General features: G+C 48.6%; 1 long non-coding RNA gene across 1 annotated transcript; it reads left to right on the top strand.

Annotated features, from left to right (window-relative positions):
• Positions 1–6: 6 nt before the first annotated feature.
• Positions 7–2,795, top strand: LOC126509041 (uncharacterized). Its single transcript, XR_007594035.1, has 2 exons — positions 7–1,077; positions 1,184–2,795. It is a non-coding gene; the product is annotated as an uncharacterized lncRNA (long non-coding RNA).
• The last annotated feature ends 3,205 nt before the right edge of the window (positions 2,796–6,000 follow it).

The raw sequence follows: 6,000 nt of genomic DNA, 5'->3' as shown, positions 1-6,000 counted from the left end.
ATCCATCCATCCATCCATCCATCCATCCATCCATCCAGTCATATGTTGAGCACCTATCCTTGGCCAGGACAATACCATATGGTGGGGACAGATGTGACGCAGTGGCTCCTGCCTACAGAGCCAGCAGTAAATCCTTTGTTTTCTACAACAGTAAGTTCCCATGCTTCCTCACTTCTCAGTCCACAGCCTGAAACTCACTATGTGAATCGGTCTGACCCTGCAATCACAGAGACCCACCTGCCTCTGCCTCCTGAGGGCTGAGGGTTGGGGTGAAAGGTGTGTGTCACCTCACCTGGGCTTTGCATCTTTTTTTTCAACCATCTTATCCAAGACATGTCATGTTCCTCTGCAAGGAACATCTCTGGCCAAATGACTTACTATGAGAAGCATAAAAAAATCCCAGCCTAAGAATACTGTCCCCATGTCACCAGTCCTCAAAACGCCCCCACCAGCACGGACTGATTTAGATGTGAAAGTAGTCCTAGATCCATCTTGTCCAACCCTCACCTAAAAAAAATTTTTTTTTGAGGCAAAGGCTCATGTAACCAACTAACCATAAACCCCTGATCCTCCTGCCTCCACCTCCTAACTGCCAGGATTCCATACGTGAACTACCATAGCTGGTTTTTCACAGTACTGGGAATAAAACCCTGGGCTTCATGCGTACTAAGCAAACGCTCTATCAACTGAGCCACATCTCAAGTCTGATCCCTTTTTTGATAGATGGGTATCTGAGGGTCAGAGAGGGCACACCCTGCCCAAGGGTTGCCCTCACTCCAGGGTCCTTCCCTGCTTCAAGGAGTTGGCACCAGCTACTTCATTGCCATATTCTGGTGTGGCTGTGTTAATCCAACCTAACAGATGCCGGGCCCAGAAGGGCAGGCAGCTCAGCTGTGTGCACACACAGCTGGCTCAGGCGCCTGCGAAGAGAATGGAGTTCACGCTGCTGGGCCCACTAAAGGATTCCCAGACGAAGAGGCCTGCAGCTCCTGCAGACGCAAGATGCTCAGGCAGATTTCACTGGCAACCCCAGCTGTAATACCTCCACCATCTGCAATCAGCGGGCAGCCAGCGAAGGTTCGGGAAGAGCCTGCCCCATGGCACAGAGCAGTGTAACCATTGCACGGGGCAAGTCTCTCAGAGGACACTCGATACATATCCACGCCCTTTGTCCTTTTCATAGTACAACAAGATCTCTATGAGCATGAAATCAAACGGATGCGTCATCAGGAACTCTGAAAGGTGAAGCATCTCATCGCTTGGAAAGAAAGAGGTGGGTGGTTGGGTGCGTCCGCTGTAGCTGATTCAAACCCACTGGGCAACAAGGCCTTAAATCAAAACCGGCTTGTGAGGGACGCCAGCCTGACCCCTTTTTTGGCAGAAAATGTGGTCCCACGGCGCCCTCTGGTGTCCATCTTTTTAGATGGTTAGGAAGAATATCGGCTCTGGTTTACATGCCCGGGGTTTCCTAACCTTGATCAGGTGGGCAAAGTGCACTCTGGGCTAGTGACACTTTCGACAGGAAATATGCCGAGAGACCACTGAAGGCGGCCTCATCACCGTCATAGGATGGCGACGGACCTGATGAAACGGGAAAGTCCAGCCATGGAGGTTGCAGTGCGTGATTCGGGTGAGAAGGCCAGAAGAAGCCTGAGCTAATGGGCCAATCAGTTTATAATTAATATAGGCTTCTGTGTGATTCTTCGGGACCTCACGACTGTGGGAACTGGGCAGGACAGAAACCCCAACAAGCAGGCCCTCATGTTACAATTTCCCTCTGTATGCTGTGATTACCATTAATGAATAAAGAAAACTGGCTTGGCCTGATAGGGTAGAACAGAGCTAGGTAGGGAAAACTAAACTGAATGCTCGGAGAAGGAAGGCAGAGCCAGGGGGGAAGCCATGGAGCCGCCATCGGAGACAGACACGCTGGAACCTTGCCAGTAGGCCACGAGCCTCGTGGTAAAATATAAAATAATGGAAATGGGTTAATTCTAGGTGTAAGAGCTAGCTAGCAATACACTTAAGCAATTGGCCAAGTGGTGATTTAATTAATATAGTTTCTGTGTGGTTATTTTGGGAGTCTTGGCAGCTGGGACACACTAGCAGCCTCATTCAACACTGTGCCATTGTATGTTGAAAGTATAGTGATCTGCTTTTTGATTTTGATTTTACAGGGGATTACAGTTAAGAGATTGCCTTGAGTGTCAGAAGGGATTTTGAACTTTGGATTTTAGACATTGTTGAGACTGTAATCGACTTTGACTTTTGAAATTGGACTGAATGTACTTTGAATCATGATATTGTTAAAAAGTGTTTAGGTGCCAGTGAGTGGAATGGCTCTCAAAGGGAGAGGCACTAGTAAAGGGTGTGGCCTGGCTGGAGTAGCAGTCTTGCTGGAGAAAGTGTTGGCTCTGAGGTCTTCTTTACTCAAGCTACACTCAGTGACTGTTGACTGCAAGATACAGAACTCTCAGCTTCCTCTCCAGCAGCATGTCTGCCTGCATGCCACCATGTCCCATGATGATAATGGACTAAACCTCTGAACTATAAGCGAGCCACCACAATTAAACGTTTTCCTTTGTAAGAGTTGCTGTGGTCATGGTGTCTCTTCACAGCAATAGAAACCCTAGTTAAGACACTTAGCTACATCCCTGATCAGCCTCCCTCCCTCCACATCTGGGTTTCTTTGGAATCCCACATTAAGGTCAGGCCTCGTTTTATGTTTATCAGTCCCTCAGGTTTTTTTTTTCTTCAACTGACACCACTAATGTGATTAAAGTCTTTTTGCCTGAGGAAGTTTCCGTGTCTCTTCGCTTTGTTCAGATTCCCGTAACAGTGTGTGCACAGATGTGTACCTGGGTAGGAGCAGGGTGGAGGGTGGATAGATGGATGGGTCTATCACCAATGGATAGAAAGCTCCAGGACAGATGAAGGGATGGATGGATACATGGGAAAATGAAACAAGGAGCTACATGGCGGCCTTGGGTGTGTGTGGGGGTGTGTGTGGATATTTCATAGCTTTTCTCTCCAATTTTGATGCGAGCATCTGGATTGATTTTGCTTTTATTCCTACCATGGCCCCTAACACAAACTGCCCCATTAAATAACCTGCTGAATAAGTGATTATAAGTCACAAATGTAATTCCTGAGTTAATTAAAGAAACTAATTATAACATCATGACATTCAGCTGCTGCTTTGTAGCCCTTTGCATTTGGGGCCAGAAGGCCCGATACTTCATTAAAGCATATTCTTTCTGCCCAGGATGCTGTAGAGAGAAGCTAGCTATGGTCAAGTGGCAGACAGACACCCCCATTCTCCACCGTCTTCATCCTACCTGCTGATACCCTCTTCGATTTCTACTGTGTCACTTCTTGGTTCCCCACAAATCCTCAGCACTTCTCTATGGTCCACGAGCCCCTGGCATTGAAGGCTTGGTAGTGTTAGATCACAGGCTTGTCCTTTGAAGGCAGCTGTCGCTCTAGGAGGCCAGATCTCACAGTCTGAAGAAATCAATCAGGCCTCACTCCACCACGGGTCTCCCTGTGACAGTTAAGAAGCCAATCTATGCTGTAGTTTTGACGGCATAGTTTATGGTCCTACCTGCACCTTGTGCCTCCATTCTAAGGTCATGCAGGCTAATCCCCGTGAATCATGCAGGCTATCCCAGACTAACACGTGTCACAGAAAGCTTCCTGCCAGCCCCTGAAAAATTGGTAAAGTCACACATGTTCTTTGTGTGTGGATTTCTCTGACAGCACCCACACCAACAGGATCTCCAGCCACAAAGGTGGCGCTCTCCCTCTTCTCCCTTTAAGCCTGTTGTTACAAAGCTCTCTCTGGGTTGACGGGAAAGCCTCCCTAATGCTTTAAGGCTAAGTTGACTTGAATGCCTTGTTCCTCTTTAATACCTTAGCACCTCAAGGCCAGTCATGTCCTGGTGGCCTTCTGTTGCAACAAACCTCATTTCTGCAGAGCGTTTGTGGGTCTGGCCCCTCTCAGAATCACCCAGCCAAGGCTGGGACACCTCTCCACATTCACAGGGTTCCCAGGGCATGCCCACGGGCTGCTTGCTGTCTGTCCTTTGTGCCGCAGCTTCCTCAACACAGAAGCTCATATTTCAGATGTATCCCAAGCCTCACCTTTCGGAACTGGAGTGGATGCCAACCTCTGTCAAACCACCCAGCTTGTGTCTGGATCTTTCCTAGTGCCACTCACCCCAGTGATCTGGGTCCTTTCGTGGGAGGTAACCTTGGGTCTATATCCTGTCTCTGCTTCCATCTTTGATCGTGGACCACTCTGTTCCTTTCTGTGCTATTGCTCCTAACAAAAGCAATGCACCAAGTGTCCACTAAACAGGTTGCTGAATAAACGATTAGATGTGACAATAGAAGCCTTGCATCAATGAAGCGCCTAATTAGGATGGAGTAGATCCACCAGCCTCCGGAGCAGTTCTCGGGTTTAAATGAGTGCCTGGGAGCCGGGTGGTTGTGGCCCATGCCTTCAATCCCAGCACCTGGAGGCATAGGCAGGTGGATCTCCAGTACCCTAGTTAAAGAGATGGAGAATTTGAAAAGCTCTAAAAGCAATGTAGCTGTGTTGGTAGAGTGCTTACCTAGCATATAGGAAGTCCTGGGTTCAAGCCCTGGATTGCATAAATTGGATATGGTAGAGCAAGACTACATTTCTTTTCTGTTTTATTTCTGCTTTTTCAAAACAGGGTTTCCCTGGCTGTCCTTAAACTAACTCTGTAAGACCAAGCTGGCGTTGAACTCACAGAGATCCGCCTACCTCTGCCTCCCAAGTGCTGGGATTAAAGGTGCATGCCACCACTTTCCAGGGCAAGACTGTATTTCTATCACTCAGAAGATGGAGGCAGAAGGGTCAAGAGTTTACGGTCATCCTCAGTTACACTGTGAGTTTTAAGCTAGTCAGGGTTACAAGGGAACCTGTCTCAAAAAAAAAAAAAAAATAAACAAAAAACAAACAAACAACAGAATGCCAAGGTGCAGAGAGGAGATTAAACAACAGGCTGGGAAGAGGAACAAATAAAGTGGAGGAGGTTCAATGAGCCCACGCTGATCTTGGGGGTGCTGAGATTTAAACAGGAATCACTGGGGCAGGAGGCAAGAGATCTGTGTAAGCAGTCCTAGGTTAAGGTGTGGGCCTGCCCATCACAGCCTCAGTCCTGGTCCTGAATGCTAATCCGCTAATTCCTGCAGTCACCAAAGGTCCAGTGTAGTCTCTTCAGGATGATGGACTCCAGGCTGCAGCCTCTACAGGGACATCATCCTGTGAGTGCTGTGTCCTGCATGATTCGCTCCTCCTGAAACCCAAGGTGACTGCAGGTTTAGACAATGGGTTTTGTGCTTTCAGTATTGAAGAGAGATGAAACGGGTTTGGGCAGACAAACACTCCATAGAAACTGACAGGCCCATGCAGTTAAGCCAGAGTCTGGGCCAGAGTAAAGAAAGAGACACCTTGTGAAAGCAGGGCTGCTGGGCTTGGAGTCAGTGCCTCTTAGCAAAGGCAGTTTCGAAATACCTGCTTCAGCGGGAACGATGTGTGTGGAAAGGGGCACCGTACACGGTTGGTAAATACTACACCGACTCACTTGACCAGCTGCTTGGCTCCCACAGCTCTCGAATATGCAAGAGCACAGGGATGCATATTTGAGAGCCATTAGCCTTCACTGCCTTTGAGCTGATGTCTCCAAGGCTAACAGGTAAAGGCGCTAGAGATGCTGCGGAAGTTTCCTGCAGGGCTGCTACCTGCCACCCCACCCCCAGGACAAAGTGCAGGAGAGCCAAGAGCACACGCCCACTACACAGCCCAGCTGGACTAAGTAAGCATGCTTCCTCTCTAGACCTCACCTGGGAAGCAGAGCATTGCTCTTCCAGGACGTGTCTGACTCAATGCTTCCAGTCTTCCTCCAAACTTGCTGTGGATTCTAGGTGAGCCCTGTGCTAGAAGCAGGGCTGTTCCACTCAGGGCTGGAT

Source organism: Alexandromys fortis, unplaced genomic scaffold (assembly GCF_014885135.2).
Source record: "Alexandromys fortis isolate MF-2015 unplaced genomic scaffold, M_Fortis_MF-2015_v1.1 scaffold_26, whole genome shotgun sequence".
In the NCBI taxonomy this organism is placed as follows: Eukaryota; Metazoa; Chordata; class Mammalia; order Rodentia; family Cricetidae; genus Alexandromys; species Alexandromys fortis.
The sequence above is the reverse complement of the archived record's forward strand: the minus strand, read 5'-3'. Positions and strand labels throughout refer to the sequence as shown.